Raw genomic sequence first — 17,892 nt, forward strand, 5'->3', positions numbered from 1 at the left:
CCTTGGACTCTTCTGACTGATGGGTATGTTAAGACAGTAAAGTAAGTCACTGAACACCTCCTTTAACGTCCTCTGAACCCTCCCTAACCACTAATCGCACCCCCAGCCCCAAATGAAGAAATGCCTCCTGAGTCCTGTTGCCTCGGAAATTGCTTCTCTGCAGTTGTTTGGGCTCCATAATACTTGCATTCTAGGGGGATGGTGTGTGTTTGACCCTTCCCGGTGCGGTTTAAACTAACACCACCCCAGGCAAGCGAAGCCTCTGTGTAGAAGCCTCAGGCCCCTGATGGAAGCAGGGGAGAGATCTAGTGTCTGGGGAGCTGGGTCGCTGTCATGTCCAGCCGACCTGACCTGTACGGCAGACCCCAACAGGTTAGGTAGCACAGGGAGGGCCTAGAATTTCTACTCACTTCAGTTGCAGGAAAGGACCTCTCATAAATGAAATGGCCAGCAGGCCCAAAAAGCAGAGCGGAGAGCAAAAGTTGCAAAATAATTGAGGAACCCACAAGCTTCATAATCAACTCTTGGATTAAAAATAAATAAGTTCCTGTGTTTGCTTACAGTAATTTAAACAAATAATGGCTCATAATCAGATTTTGTTTTTAACTAGAACAAGCCACATGCTGATCTAATACAATAATACAGAATGTCCAAAAAAAAAAAAAAAAAAACCCACGAAAAACACAAAAACAAACCACGTCAGTGGACAGCCATTAGGAGTTCTGCTCCAAGCCAGAACATTTCCAAACCAACCCCTAGATTCCATCCTGAGGCACTAGAAGATGAACATGTTCAGTTGACTCTGAATTGGGAAACAGGGATAAAACCATTTCTCCACCCCCAAGGTTTTCACCAGGGCAAATTACAACGGTAGCATTTAGTTAATTGTAAAGGAAGTACATTGGCCTCTAGTGACCTCACGTTGCCATCCTCTTTGGTACCCTTCCCTCAAGTTAGGGCTTATTTCTCCATCACCTCAGGAAACTCCCTTTCTGGGATAACTCCCTTCTTTCTCAGGCAATTGTGAAATCTCAGAGCTAAGCCCAGAGAAGTCTCTTCATGAATGCCCACTCCTATTCCTTCATTCCAAGGCCTAACTAAGTGCATTTGATAAAGAAAATGAAGCTCTAAAGCCAACAGAGGATATCAAGTTGATTTACTGGCCTGGCTTAACCCAAAAGAAAGGCTCCAACTCATTGGGCTTTTTCCAGCCACTGTGGTTGGTGGAAAAGGTGAATAGGAGGCACACTTTTGGATTAGGGGGACTTTTCAGGAAAACTTGAATCACATCTATTCTTTATGCAAATAAAACTGCGCCAACTTTGTTCACAGATGAAGGGAGGCTAGCCAAAATGTCCAAAATTATAGAGTATTAAAAAACACAGTTCTACCTCCTACCCTCCCATTTCTCTTGATTGGGGACAAATTTCTCCTTCTCAGTCTCCCTCTTTCTTTGACACACACACACACACACACACACACACACACACACACACACATCAAACGCAAGGATTGACCACAAGCCCCCACTTTGAAGCAGGTGATATTTATCTGTGGCTGTGCTTACACCTTCCCTTCCACATTCTTGCTTCAGCTCTTGGCACTCTGGCCAGCGGGTACAGAGCATGTTTCCCTCAGAGCTGACTATGAGCTAAGATGTTTATTTCCAGTCCAAGCAGCAGTTCTTACTCCTGACTGCACATTAGAATTACTGGCAGAGCCTTTGAAAAATGCTAATGCTTGCTAAAGCCCAACCCCAAGCCAATTAAATTAGACTCTCCAGTAGTGGGTCCAAGCATTAGTGTCTTTTTAAAATCTTAGATGATTCCGATGTGCAGCCAAACCTGGGGGCTGCTGCTTGAGAACTGTTTGCATGTCAACAAGAGGTGTCCAGTGATAGTATTTAACTAAACCTACTCCTTTAATCATTTTGCCATATATACGTATACCAAATCACCATGTTGTATGCCTTAAATGAATATAATGTTATATATCGATTATATCTCAATAAAACTGGAGGAAAAAAACAAGGGAGGTCTATTACTAGCCCAGTGATTCTTGACCTTGGCTGCATATTGGAAGTACTTGGCAAGCTTTAGGAAAAAAAATTCTGATGCTTGAATCCCATTTTCAAATATACTGATTTAACAATTCTGACCCTTTCTTGGTGTGAGATTTTTACAAGGCTTCCCAGGTGGCCCTATATGCAGCCAAAGCAGAGGACCACAGCATCAGGGGGCACCCTTTCTCAGGTTCTCCACCCTGCTGTATGAGCAGCCAAGCCCATCGTAACTCTGAAGCAGAGGACTCCAGAGCCCCCCACACTTGGAAATTGGCATTGCCAGAGGATGAAAAGAAGCTGACTCATTCCAACTTTTCTTCCCTATTTTCCTTCATCTAAAATAAAACTGGTGAAGGCAGGTGTTCAAGTGCTAAAAACAAGCATTTCTTAACCTCATATATCCAATCTCCTCTTCGTGAGGTGTCTCTGCCGCTTTGCTAGCCATTAGAAAAGCTCGAGAGGGGAATAGGAAAGGGATGGAGAATAAACTGCACTTGGCACCTGGGAATACCCAGTGCTTGTGTCTTCCTGGATGAAAAAAAGATCGGATTGCTTTACTCAAAACCTAAAGGAACAGGCAGCGCTTTGAAATATATTATGTTACTCCTCAGGATCATAACTATTAGTAATTCTTCATTACCAGAGTTAATTATCATTAATAACAACCTGAGGGCCAAAAAAGCTACTGGTTACATTTAATTCAGAGAAAGTTAATAAACATTACTCTTTTCAATAAGTATCCCAAAGTGAAAAATTTTAGTGATCATAATTTGCATTTGGAATTAGAAGTATTTATTGAACAGTAAGTTAGAGCCTACTTAGAAAGATGCAAATTCTATAATTTAGATTCTGGTTACAAATAGATAGAAACAGAAGGAGGTACATATTTAAGATGACATTTAGAGAAGAGATGTTAGAAAAAGCCCATACTTCTGGAAACTATCAATGGTCAGTCAGTTTAAGAAAGGGTGTTTTAAGCCTGGAAGGAGAAAAAAATATCTATATGGGGTCTGAGAGACTTTTCCAAATTCAGATGATCTATTCATAATCTGTTTTGTAGTCTTATAGTACTGGCCTATTCACAAAAGCTGGAAATAGGATACATATTTTCTTACGGTGTTCTCAGAGGTCTTACTTTGACAACTAGCAAAAGAGATAGGTATTGTATATTATTCTATATGAATTCTCCAAAGCAGTAGCAGTCACTACATTCTCAATGGGCATATAACACATGCTGGCTTATAAATTCAAGTGGGTAACTTAAAAAAATGATGTTTAAGGGTAAATGGGTGTAAAGGACTCTACTAGGGTAATGGAGATATTCTAAAAGATTCTAAAATTGGATTATGATCATGGTTACACAACTGAGTAAAATTATCAAAATTAGTTAATTGTACAGTTAAAATGTGTGAATTTTATGATATGTAAATTATGCCTCAATACAGTTTTAAAAAGGGGATGTCCATAAGGGAATGGAATGTGTTAACAGTGGAGTGGGATTAATGTGCCAGAGGGATATTACAGATGCAGACTGCATAACTCATCTGGAAAGGAAAAAGGTGGTACCCAAAAGAGGGAAAATGGTGTATATAGAAGAAAAGGAGCAAATAGTTGTCACACCCATAGGGCGTCTACTGTCTCTAGTAACTGTTACAAGAATAGGGAGCACAAGCTACGTGCTGGGAACTAAACTAAGCACAGGCAAACACAAATAAACATTGCCATACAACTGATGAATTCTATAAAGGAGTTTTGCATTGAGTATTGAAGGAAGACAGGAACATTTTTAACTTGCCCACGTTCACATAGGTACAGATGTTGAAAGCAGAAGTCAAACCAAGCTTATCTCACCCTTCAGTCTGTATCCCTAGGCTGAATAAATGTCTTCTATGCATGTGCCACAGACTGCTGTTGTCCTTCCTATAATAAATCTTCTGGCTTTTAGCTGGACATATGAACACCAGAAACAATGACATTCCCTACCCTCCTGGGCAGTAGGTGAAGGAACGGGCACATCTTCCTCCTCTTAGGACACATGTCAGAAGGTATAAACAAACATAATTTCCCCTCCAATCCTACTAGTAGAACATACTCTCATGGCTCAATCCTAAATCTGGCTAAGTGAGGGTTGGAGAAAAGGGAAAGGTGAAACTTCATGTCCACACCTGGGTAGAGCAGCTTGGGTCCCAAACAGCTGTCTAGTCCCTTTGTGCTCTCCACATCTAGACTTCTGTAAGAGAGGCATAAGTTTTCTTCATGTTTAAGCCACTTTATTTAGAGTCTCTCTTTCTCAGAATAGAACTTCAATTCTAATTAATAGAAACAATGATTCTTTCTAGAACATAGGTAAGGATATAGACTTATGTGGCCCCTAAGTCTTTGATGAGAAGCAGTATTGCCAACCTCTAACACTAGGCTGGGGTTTCTTGGCCCTGCCAATAAACTCAGGATTAGACAAGTGGAATGGTGGCCAGCAAGTATCTTTTTCATTAATTCTAGGTATAGAAAGGACATAGAACTTTCCTACTTATTTGTGATCAAAAGGGAAAGGGAGATAAAGGCAATCACACCAAAATGAGATACTCTTTCTCAGTAGGTCCTCTGTATCTTAACTATCCTTAAAGGATTAGAGCCAAATCAAGAAAAGCCATAGCTTTCCCCCTGGATTGAGACATTTAGCTCCCAAAGATCATAATTCATGCTGCTCCCCTCCAATTCCAAACTTTTGTTATTATGTTACCAACTCCTTAAGAAGGGAGGAACAGGTTAAAATGTTAACTGGTATCAAAAATACTCATATTTCTTGCCCCTCTTGACTAACAGTGCAGATGCCAACTACGGCATTGCCCTTATCCTCACTTGGGAAACTGAACGTTCTTGCCTGATGTACAAAAAAGGCAGAAAGGATAATAAGAATGCTTCTACCCTTAACAGCATTTAGCGAAATGTTATGTGGACCCCAGGAAAAACTCCATAGCTCTGCAAGAAAAATTATATATATACACATATATGTGTATATGCATTTATGTATATAAAATGATAATATGTAATATATAATACATATATACTTTAAGAATTCTCTGTGTGTTTATAAATGTAAAATATTTCTGATATTAACCCACTAAGTGTTGACTGACTTAGGGAGATATTGGAAGTAAGGATTATGAGAGAAGGAGGTGATTCCCAGTGCTCTGATTTAAACAATTATGTGCCTGATAGTGTCATTCAATAAAAGAGAATACATTGGAGGGAGAACAAGCTTTATAGGTGGTCATTAATTTTATCTTTATTTTGTTCAATTTGAGGTACAGTCATCTCTCCAAAGAGAGACCCTGAGCAGATATTTAGATGCTGGATTTGGAGATGACAGGTTTGGCATTGAAATATATACTTAAGAAACACCGGTATAGAGAAAATAAAGTCAGAGACCAGATGGGACTAATTAGAGCACAGAGTGAGACAAAGGGGACTGAAGATCTACTTTCAGGTACTCTAATATGTAAAGACTGAGAAAGGAGAATGAAAAGGAATAACCAGGGAGATGGGAGGAAAAGCATAAGAGTAAGGTCTCAGGGATCCCACTGGGAAAAGAATGTTTTGAAAGGGAGTTTCAAATACTTAAATATTTAAAATACCATCCCCTGTGAAATCAGGTATTCTAAGATTAAAATGTCCATTAGAGGGATGCCTGGGTGGCTTAGTTGGTTAGGTGTCTGCCTTCAGCTCAAGTCATAATCCCAGGGTCCTGGAACTGAGTCCAGCATTAGGCTCTTTACTCAGCAGGGACCCTGCTTCTTCCTCTGCCTACCACTCCCCCTGCTTGTGTACTCTCTCTCTCTGACATATAAATAAATAAAATCTTTTTAAAAAGTGTCCATTAGATTTAGTGACATGGAAGTCATTGGTTGACATTAATAACAGTTGCTTCACTACAAAACTGAATGTTAATTCTTTTAATAAATGCTGTGCAACTGACAGTTACTCTCTGTGGACAGTTTTCCTGTCTTCTAGCAAAAGAGCTGTTTCATGCTCTTTACCCTTTAATACCAACCTTAAATAAACTATTTTTTCTGAAGCAAATTCATCTGGAAATTAGTGAGGTCCAACGAATCAAGAAAGGACAAGAGAGGGACACCTGGGCGGCTCAGTCAGTTAAGCGGCTGCCTTTGGCTCATGTCGTGATCCCAGGGTCTTGGGGTAGAGTCCCACATCGGGCTCTTTGTCCAGTGGGAAGCCTGCTTCTCCCTCTGCCTGCTGCTCCCCCTGCTTGTGCGCTCTCTCTCTTTCTGACAAATAAATAAAATCTTTTAAAAAAGAAAGGACAAGAGACACAAGTACTTTTAAATCATAGGAGAATTTACAAATAGGAAAGGTTTTCCTTTTTCTTTTCTGATACTAAAGAATAGTACACCTGTTCACTTACTCAATCTTTTATTCAATGCAATGATACTGATCGCCAACCATATACTACAACTGTGTTCAAAGTTAAGGATAAAAAAGTGACAAAGTTACTGTTCTGACTGTACTTTGGGTCAAGGGAGGAGGCCACCAAATATAAAGTATCAATAGTGTAATAAAGGATATGGTGGAAGAAACTAAGAGTTTCATACAAACACACAGGAAGAGCCGTTCACCCAGTTCAAGGAGATGAAGGAAGGTTTGGGGGGAGGTGTGAAGTATTAGCAGCAGTTAGCCTATTGGAGATGAGTAGGGATAGGAGGATGAAGAGTATTCTAATCAAAAGAAACAGAAGATGCAATAGCCTAGCAGTCAAGAAGATCATAATGACTTTAAGGAACAAAATTTAAATTTCGTGGGGAGGGTACATGCTGTACTGTAGAGCATGAAAAGGAAGAGTTGAAGACGGAAAGTAGGCAAGGGCCTTGTAAATTTCATAAACCCTCAGAGATCTGTGGAAACCATGCAGAGTTCTACACAGGAAAACAACATGAGATTTTATTTTTAGAAAAATTATTCTGGCTGTGGTATATAGAACATAGGGGCAGGGGCCCCAATAAGAAGCAAGAAAACCACTGGAAGCTTCCTCCTGGCATCAGCAAAGAAATGATAAACTCAAGCAAGACATGACGAGCAAGAGCTTCAACGTCTAATATGGTGGCCATTAGCAACATATGTCTACTGAAATGTGGCCAATCTAAAGTGAGAAGGTAAAATATCTCAGTAATCATTTTTATCACGACTATATGTTGAAATGATAATATTTTTAATATATTGGATTTAAATAAAATACATTATTAAAGTTAATTTCTTTGTTTCTTTTTACTCTTGTGGGTACTAGAAAATTGAAAATTTTACACATTGGACTCATTATATTTCTATTGGACAAAACTGATTTAGAGCACTTGCATGGGAAATGGATGAAATTGAATAAACAAAGAGATATTGAGGTAGGACTTGCATATCAGTTGGATATAGAGAATAAGGAAAAGGGAGGAATAAATGATTCCAAAACTTCTAATTTGAGCAATGAAATGAAATGAAAAAATGGTATATTGAAGAACACCTAGGGATATGAAAGCACTTTTTGTTTTGTTTTTAAGATAGAAGAAGATTCAGTGTGTTTGGTTGAAAATATGAAGGAAGAGAGGAAGACAACAAAGATATGTGAAAAGTACTTGAAGTGTCTCCCTTAAGTAAAAGAGAGACACACCTATCTTATTGTAGCAAAAGAAAAACGGGGAAGGATGGGGTCTGGGATATAGTTAATTTGATAGATTTAGAGATAGTAAATTGACATTCCCATGAAAAATGCTTCAATTTCCTCTGTGAAGAAGAAGGTTCATCTACTTGGTCTCAGGACTAAGATGCTGTCTTTAAAGTTTTGATGAAAATGGGAAAACTCTAGAGGAGCTGGAAGGATTCCAGGCAGCACTGAGACCAAAATGAAGTTGGAGAGAGGACTGCGGAGAGCTGCTGGTCTTCAGCAGGCACAGAGAAAGGGGAATGCCAGATTGCCTGAGGAGAGGTTCCATTAGGTATTTTCGACAAAAGGACAGTGGAGCCAGGAAGTATGGGAATTGATAAGGGTAGGACTGAAGAAATAAACATAAAATCTCAGGTTTTCCTGAAAGGAAGTAAAGAGAAGAATGGGTTGACCAGATGCTTGCAGAATTCCTTGATGTCAAAGTGAGAGAGCTGTGGTCAGTGGTATCTGTGAAATAAATATTTCAAATATTTCAAAGGGTGATGACATTGCCCTGGGAGTGGATATCTAAAATGGAGTGGAGGCGAAGGTTAATACAGATATGATCAAGGAATTGAGAGGCTTTAGATATTCACAGGGACATTAATTCGCCTCAGGAAAACAGTGGGGTCTGGGTGAAGCAGGCAGTGAGCCAGAAGCATGTCTTTAAGGAACGAGGGGGTGGGTGGGTTGGTGACAGGAGGGAAGTAGATTTATAGCATAGTAATTATCCAATACATGTTAGTTTCTCCTAACAGTTTACATACAAATTAATAAATGATCCTATTTTGTACTTTCACATTAAAATAATGTTCCATCCTTCTCTCCACAAACACATGGAGATACGATATATGTCTCCCCTCTCTCTCCACACACACAGACACACACACTCACATATGCTCCTCACACCTGATATACATTAATCCAGTTTTTAGACAAAATTGACACAAAGAATTTGGGGAAAATGTGATAAATTGTGTGTTTTCATTTTGTGCTTCAGATAGAAAAAAAGGTGTACATTTTTTTTAAAGCATCATTAACAATAGCAACTTCATAAATGTGCTCAAATATTAGCTTCTAAAGGTTAGGGGCAAGCCATGCTCATACATGCTGAAGAAGCATTTTTTAAGACAGATTTTTATAGTGAAAAGAGAGCGTAAGTAGGAGTCAGAAAACACGATATCCAAGAAGCTTGATCAGTTATCAGGTGTTTGGGGCAAGACATTTAACCTCACTGAATCTCCACTTTCCCATCTGTAGAGATGGGTGACATTTACAGCTCCTACAACTCAGTGGGATCTTTGTGAGGATTAAGTAAGAAAGCATACAGGAAATTCCTTTGTGGCCTGTTAAATGTTCATATAAGTTATCTGAGGGGACATGGGACCTAGCTCCGGTAAAAATTTATCATGGTTCCAACAATACTAATAATATTCTCATTAAAAGGAGGAAATTAAGATTTGGGTCAAATTTATGATTTCTGAAGGAAGGTTACTTGTTTATTGATAATTGGTTATTCTGAACTTTGGTAGGATTTCTTTTCTTGTTTAGATTAGGTACCAAAGTACATCATCTCTTAGATTTCCTTAAAAAAGGGTCGACCTTGTGTCATCTCACTGGAGTCACCTGAAATGTTTGTTTAAACGACAGTTGCCTGGACTCAGCATCTAAAGATTCTGCCCTTTGGGCTAAACCTCAAGAACCTATATCCGAACTGATGCTACACACACTACATTTTTTTTTATTTGTTTTATTTGTTGAGCTATAATTCCCATATCATATAATTCACCCATTGCAAGGGCACCACTCACTGGTTTTATATATTTGCAAAGTTGTGCAATCATCACCATAAAATGAGATCTGTTGGGTTAGGTAAAAGTTTCATGGATGTGGAGACAGCCCTGTGGTTAATGTATAAAGAATCTCTCCCCCAACCCCAAGTATAAAGATAGGTGAAAGACAAGTCATTACACTCCACCAGACTGCTCAGCTTTCTGAGAGCTGAAGGATTTCTGCTAAACATATTTCTCCTATTTTACAAAAGAGTTAGGGGACACTATAGAGAAAATGCAAATGCTGCCTAACTAAAGGAGAGTGGAATTTTCCACCTCCCTGAAAATCTGGCAAGCCCTGGCCTTCTCTTTCCAGCCCATGTATCAGAAAGAGTTTGTCAGGGAAAAGAATCATAATCAGGCTAAGGTTCCCCAGCTCCTCTTAAGGCCTACTTTCTGATCTATAAGTCTTTTTCTCTTCTTAAGAATTCAGGATCAATGCAACTTCCTAATATCTTTAGACAGAGCATGTCTCTAAAAGCTTATTGACATTTTCAGTTTGTCAGCTTCCAGAACTCCATTGTTGACTCAGTTCCACCTCTGTTTAATTAGAGGGGAAAGACTTTTAAACAAAAACACTTCATTGTTTCTGTAAATGGTAACATAAATGGTAAGGTATGAGCCAGAAACACCCAGGGCTTTAGAAGGAGTCACAGCCCTATTCAGGCTGATGTTTTAGATATTTTGCAAAGTGCTTTTCTTACTCCGTGGGGAATAAAATGTTTTGGAGAAGCATATTGGGAAAGCTAGGTAAGCTGCTTTTCTAGTTTTCACAGAGACGGTTTCTTATTTAGTGTACAGTGTGGTAAATTTCTTGAGAATCATACTTAAGAGGATTAAATATGTATGTATAATCTATTTTGTCTATTATTATCTAATATTTTATTTGTAATGTTTATATGTATTATTATATGCATTATATAATCTCTTCCCTTCTAATAGAATTACTAGTCACTCTAAGGAGGTCATATCAACAACTGAGTTTGATCATGAGGACAAAAACAACAACAAAAAAACTCATCAACTCTTACAGAGGGTTTAGACCAATAGCTCCTTTTTACAGATGAAAAACTAAGGTTCAGAGGTTTGTAACTTTCAGTGAGAACACACTTCTCTGCTTTCCTTAGAGTAGGTGGTCACACCTTTAGGGCACGTTATCTTGAATTAAAAAGGTAAGAACTCAATTAAATATGATTTTCAGGGTGAAGCCCTAAAAGCTGTAATGAAGTAAGTTCTAGTCTCTGTTAATAGTTGAGTATTATATTTTCAAGATTACGACATTAAAATGAAAGCAGAGTTATGTTTTAGACTTGGTTATTTTCCATGATGTCGAGATACAACCAGAGGCAAGTTACGCTTTAAAGTTGGTTGTTTCCCTCTGCTGTACACAAAGATTGTCAATTCGGGAGAAAGCTCAGCTCAAACCAACTATGAATGGTTTCCAGATTCCAGAGACCTCTGTCTGGGAACATTTTTCAAACCGCCGGTAGTATTGCCACATATAGATCCCATCCAGGTTTAAAGCCTAGGCCCCCACAACATCAACCTTGTTTATAAGTCTTAAAGCCGCCCCTAGTTCCAGGAAATACTTTGTCATCATGCACTTGACAATTTTTGGTTGCCATCAACCGCGTCACAAACTTAACACTCAGTTTTCCCAGTCAATCTTTCCAGGGACCCAACTCACCTCTCTGTTTGGGTTTCCATGCTGACATTTAGAAAAACAACAGTCACTCGACTCATAAAGCCCTTTCTCATGTTCGTACTAATTTTAATATTGACTTTCTCCTAAAAGCTCCAAAATATTTTAAGGTTTTTTTTTTTCTTTTTTTGCAAGATTGAGCTTCCAACTTGTGTTTTTTTAAGTGCTTCCAAATTTTTTCTTAACATATGTTGCACGAAGTCTGTCCTATTAACAGAACCCACTCCTCTTCCACATAGCATAAAAATCCAAAGATTTAGCCTTTCAGAGAGCATTTCTAGGTTGTACCATTAATTTGAGCTTTGTGTTTCGCTCAAATCAATTTGTTTAGATTAGGTTCTCTCAAGTCACTTTATAATCATCAAAGATTCTGAGTTCAAATCCATTTCTGGAACACCCAACTTAATATATCTGGATGAGGACACATTTCTTTATACGTGAGGGAAGTGAAAAGAAAAAGGTTTTTAATGAACATAGCAGTATATAACATTTGATCCTAACATTTTTGAACAGCTCTCTCTTTGCTTTCCCCCTTCCACTCAGGAAACTCTGTTTAAAATTATAGGATTGGATAAATATGTGTATCAAATTAAGAATTTTAGAGAGGTATAGTTGTGTGTGATTAAGCACTTTGATGCTAGAATCGGATTGCCTGGGACCGGATCTTAGTCTGCATCCTACCTGTACAACCTTGAGAACATTATTATCCTTTCTGCACCTCAATTTTTTTTTTTTAAGATTTTACTTATTTATTTGAGAGAGAGAGCACAAGCAGGGGAAGAAGCAGAGGGAGAGGGAGAAACAGGTTCCCAGCTGAGCAGGGAGCCCGATGCCGGGCTTGATTCCAGGACACTGGGATCATGACCTGAGCCACACAGACAGGCACTTAACTGACTGAGCAACCCTGCACCTCAAGTTTTAAATAAGAATAACAAAAGCTAAATGGAGACTGAGTAGTAAATATATGCAAAGCACTTAGAACCATGCCTGTCACATAGAAGTAATATATGTTAGCTATTTATATATAAATGCATTTGACTGAATAAAATTTATAGATCAGTTACCAGAAATATAGATGCCGTAGAGTTTGGAGGCTATACACATGAGATCCCCAGCATACGTAAATAGGATAATTCAGAGAGGAATTTGAGAGAGATTCCTTATTTTTTACTTACTATTTTGAACTTTTACTTTATTTTATTGTATGTGTATGTGTTTTAAGATTTTTATTTATTTAGAGAGAGAACATAAGCAGGGGAAGTGGCAGAGGTAGAGGGAGCCTGAAGTGGGGCTTGATCCCAGGACCCCGGGATTATGACCTGAGCTGAAGGCAGACACTCAACCAACTGAGACATCCAGGTGCCCCTATTTTATTGCTTTATTTATTTATTGCCCTGAAGACTTTTACATATTGCCTTTCATTTCATCTTGCATCATAAAGAAGTAATCCTGTAGCAGGAGGTGTTCAAAGATCCTTCTGTGGCTGTTATTTGTGATTGGATTCAGTTCTGATACACATTTCATCATGAGGCTAGGATTTGATTGAAAACTTTCCAAATGATTTAGTTTAATCTGAGTCATCACAATCCTGGAATTTCTCCATGACAAAGGTACAGAAAAGAACAGAGAGGTCTACTGAGGAGCAGTTTGAGAGAGGGCAGGAGGGTTGCTTGCTCCCACCCATCAGGAAGGCAGTTCATAAACACTAACCAGATCTCTCACAGGCTTGGGGCAAGGCCAGAAGCTGAAACAAATATTTAGAGTGTAATTTAAGATGATTGATTCTTTATTTACTTTGTTTTGGTTAGGTAAAGTCAATGACCCAGGCATTGCAAAGATGTTTCTGCTTACAAGTTTGGTTGATGGTTGTTGAAATACTCAAGCTACTTATAGGACTTCACTTGTTCATTAAAGGAATTGTCAGAGACCGAGATCAAACAATTTCCCATTGGTGAATGGAGATCAAGCAGATTTAAACCTTCAACGGGGAAAACATACAGTGCAATTTACTATCTATCTATCTATCTATCTATCTATCTATCTGTCTATGTATCTATCTATCTTCATTCATTCATTCTGAGAATATAGAGAGAATAGTGATGTCCCTAAAACTTCAATGCCTCAATAACGGTGAAGACTTTCCTAGAGTATATGAATCCAAATCTGTGATGTTCTGTGCAGAAAATTTAGCAATTCATTGTTTGCTTTCTTGTGTTATTCTCCAGTCCTGCCATCCAGGTAAATCTCACTTCCTGAGCAGGTTTCAGGACCTGCATTATATTGAGCTGTGATTCAACTGTACTATAGCTTCACAGCAGGTATCCTAGCCCTGACCTCAAACTCTCAAGATGTTGTCAAATACGCTGTTGGCAGTACCATGGTGACATGGGCAATGGGCCTCTCAAGGTAAATACTGTGTGTACACTCAATTACAATCCATGCCTTTAGATAAGAAGTTCCCAACTAAGGCCAGAGGTCAGACTATCTGCTATGGGAGGCCAGAGGAATATGTAGTGATAGGAAGAAGGCCATTGTGACTCCTAGCTTAAATGCATGCACTGCTATCAATGCACACAACCCACAGTTCATCCACACTCAGTCTTTCAAGCTAATTTTGGGGCTTGGCCCTGCGAATATAAAAATGAATGACATTTAGCCCTACCTTTAAGGACCGTATAGCTCGTAAAAATAACACCCTGAAACAACAGGATTAGGAAGAAAAAAAAGAGTGCTTGTGATTTGAATAGAGGACTTCTCCAAAGTGAAAAAAAGGTGAAAAGTGGACACGATAATTACATCGATGAATTTTTTTTTTTTTGCCTATAAAATGGCCAAGTAGGATTTTAACAATATCCACTCTCTGTAATAAAAACTAAAACTCCACACGTCAGCTCCTACAAAAAGGGTAAACACTAGCCTTTACAGCTTTGACATTCTGAAATAAGGAGGGTAAATTAGTTACATAGACTTAAACAATTTTAAACTAAGAAATTTTCACATAATTAAGTGATTCAGCTTTTAACCAGCCTTTAATTTATAATCCCACTTGTGAATCCATAGAGAATCTCATTTAAAAATTAAGACAGCTTTTAATTAGGACAGATCATTAAACAGGACAATTTGTATTTGATACGAAGAACCCTTGATTATAACATTGTTCCATATTTTAGTCTAATCTCAGAAATGTGTCAATATGTATGTTAAAGTAACTTGCACTGTTTTTTATTTTTAGACTATTAATAGCATATAGCCCAAATTTGTTTACATTTATGATTTCAAGATAAAAAAAATTCTCAGAAGCATATAGGCAGGCTCTATAGAAAGGAACAAAATATCAGCTTCATGAAATGCCCCCATAACACCACCTTCCCCACACAATGGGGAAACATCTAAAGAGATTTAAAGAAAAAAATAGCTAAAAGTATTTTTTTACTTGTACAAGCTATCTTTCAGGCATGAGGGGTTTCTTAAGTATGCCTCATCTCAAAAAATATCATGCCCTGTAGTTATAATCTCAAGAATTCAGAGATGATTCAGAATTAAGATTTCAAAGATGTAGAAGTAGTGACATGAAAGAAATTGCACAGTTTTTCTTACCTCACCTGGGCTCATTAATCCAGTTGAAAATGTAATATCAGATGAATTCTGCAGTTTTGGAATAATCTTAATCTGCAGTATTTCCCTAGTCTGTTCTTTCCTGTTTTCTTGTTTTTACTTCTCTTTTCCAATTAGCCAAATACAAATGTTTATGTGCAAATCTGTACCTCTCAATTTATACAGAACCCCTCTCCATGTTTAGTGACAACTTAAATAATATCTATTCTTCTCTAGTTTTAACACTTGTTCAAAATGATAAACAGCTTCTCAGTAATGATTCCATTTGTTTATCTCTGGTCATCCAAAAACCTCACTAAAACAAAAATAAAGGAATGAAATAAGATATAAGCCCATGGGAGGAAAAATAATGGGAGAAGAAATTATTGAAGAGAGGTCAGTAAATTTGGAAGAAGGAGAACAGACAGATGAATCCTAAGAAGGCTTGGGAATATACTAGGTAGCTAAAAAGGTGGGAGTGGTGGCTAGGATTGAAAATGGAAAGACTGGGGCGCCTGGATGGCTCAGTCGGTTAAGCTGCTGCCTTTGGCTCAGGTCATGATCCCAGGGTCCAGGGATCGAGTCCTGCGTGGGGCTCCATGCTCAGCGGGGAGCCTGCTTCTCCCTCTGCCTGCTCTGCCTGCTCCGCCTGCTGCTCCACCTTGCTGGTGTTCTCTCTCTCTCTGACAAATAAATAAAATCTTTGAGGAAAAAAGAAAAAAAAAAAAAGAAAGAAAATGGAAACATTATCTGAATGCCAGAGGGAATGAAAAAAATAAATAAATAAAAAGGAAGAAAGAAATCCAAACCCCAGCTGTGAGCCTCCTACATCCTCTTATCCTTTAGTACAAAGCCACTCAGCTACCCACACGGCCCTACCACCACCACTCCTCCCATCTAGGGAGCTATCACCCTCCCAGGCAGGTTTTATACTTCTGGGTGGATTTCTATCTTTGGCAAGAGTCAGAGACTCATTTTCCAGATTAATTAAATCACAGAGAACCCACACTCCATGAAACAATGTACATCAGAGAAGGGGAAGTGAGCCCTTACAGAAAACAGGGAGAATGTGTGAAATTCCTATAAAATATCAAAACATCTCAGCCCTGTTCCTTGCTCTGCTCCCAGAAGAGATCATCAAACAGGAAAATGGAATGTGTAGTAGGCAGAATAGCGACCTCCTAAAGATGCCCATGTCCTAATCCTCCAAACATCTGAACACATACAGGCCTAGGGGGAATTAAGGTTGCAGATGGAATTAAGGTTACTAATCAGTTGACCTTAACATAAGATTATCCTAGATTATCTGAGTGGCCCCAAGTAGTCACCATAGGGTGTTCTAAAAGTGGGAGAGGCAGAAGCATCAGAGTCAGAGTCAGAGTGATGAGATATAAGAAAGACTTGACCAGCCACTACTGGTTTTGAAAATGAAAGAAAGCCATGAGCAAAGTAATATGGTCAGCTGCTAGAAAGGAGAAAAGGCAGGAGAATTGATTCTCCTGTAGACCCTCTGGAAAGAAACCTGGACCTGCTCACACCTTGATTTTAGCCCAGCAAGACCCAATTTGGGCTTTTTTTTTTTTTTTTTTTTAAGATTTTTTATTTATTTATTTGACAGACAGAGATCACAAGAAGGCAGAGAGAGAGAGAGAGCAGGCTCCCCGCTGAGCAGAAAGCCCGATGCAGGGCTCGATCCCAGGACCCTGAGATCATGACCTGAGCCAAAGGCAGAGGCTTAACCCACTGAGCCACCCAGGCGCCCCAAGAAAACCTATAATTTATATAATCAGGAAGCTAAGAGAGAGAATGTTAAGTTAAGTTAAGTTAAGAAGCCCCCCAATTTGGGCTTCTTAACTACACAACTATGAGATAAACCAGTGTTGGCTCAATCTGCAGTAGGTGAGCTTGTGGTCATTTTTATTTTTTTATTTTTAAAGATTTTATTTATTCATTCGAGAGAGAGAGAAAGAATACAAGTGGGGGGAGGGGGAGGCAGGCTCCCCACTGAGCTGGGAGTCTGACTGGGGCTCAAAGTGGGCCTCAACCATGGGGCTTGATCCCAGGCCCCAGGATCACGACTTGAGCCAAAGACAGACATTAAACTGACTGGGCCACCCAGTCTCCCTCATTTTTTATAGCACTTTTAGAAAACTGATACAAAACTGGCCAAAAAAACTGGCCAAAATAAAAGGCCAACAAATACTGAGATTTGTATAACTAGGTCCTTCTCCTTTCATCCTACAGTAGTAAAACCTCAAGTCAACAACCATCCCCTCATATACACATGCACAGGGCCTCCAATTAGCAAGTAGAGCTTCCAAAGACAAACGACCAGCTATCCCTAGAATGTGAGTGCAATCTCCGAAATGTAAAATAGAAATAAATATTTTCAAAAAATATAAAATTTAAAATAGAAGAAGCAGAAATGTGGAGGACTGAAAAAATTGTGTTAGAAAAACCTCATTTTTTTATTTTTATTTTTTTTAAGATTTTATTTATTTATTTGACAGAGAGAGAGGTCACAAGTAGGCAGAGAGGCAGACAGAGAGAGAGGGGGAAGCTGGCTCCCCGCGGATCAGAGAGCCCGATGTGGGGCCCGATCCCAGGATCCCGAGATCATGACCGGAGCTGAAGGCAGAGGCTCAACCCACTGAGCCACCCAGGCGCCCCAAGAAAACCTATAATTTATATAATCAGGAAGCTAAGAGAGAGAATGTATCCATAAACCAAGAAAAGTAAATTAATGAAGAAAAAGAAGTAGAAAAGGAAAAGAATTAAAGCTCATAGAAATTTAAAAACATGTCAGCAGACAATTGTAAAGTTAATAGAATTTTTAGAATCTGAAGCTGAAGAAATCACCCAGAAAAAAACAGTATCAAAGGACAATGGAATATTACTCAGCCATAGAAAAGAATGATATCTTGCCATTTTCAATAACATGGATGGATCTAGAGGATATCATGCTAAGCTAAATAAGTCAGTCAGAGAAAGACAAATA

The sequence above is a fragment of the Martes martes genome, assembly GCF_963455335.1.
Source record: "Martes martes genome assembly, chromosome: 3".
NCBI classification, from domain to species: Eukaryota; Metazoa; Chordata; class Mammalia; order Carnivora; family Mustelidae; genus Martes; species Martes martes.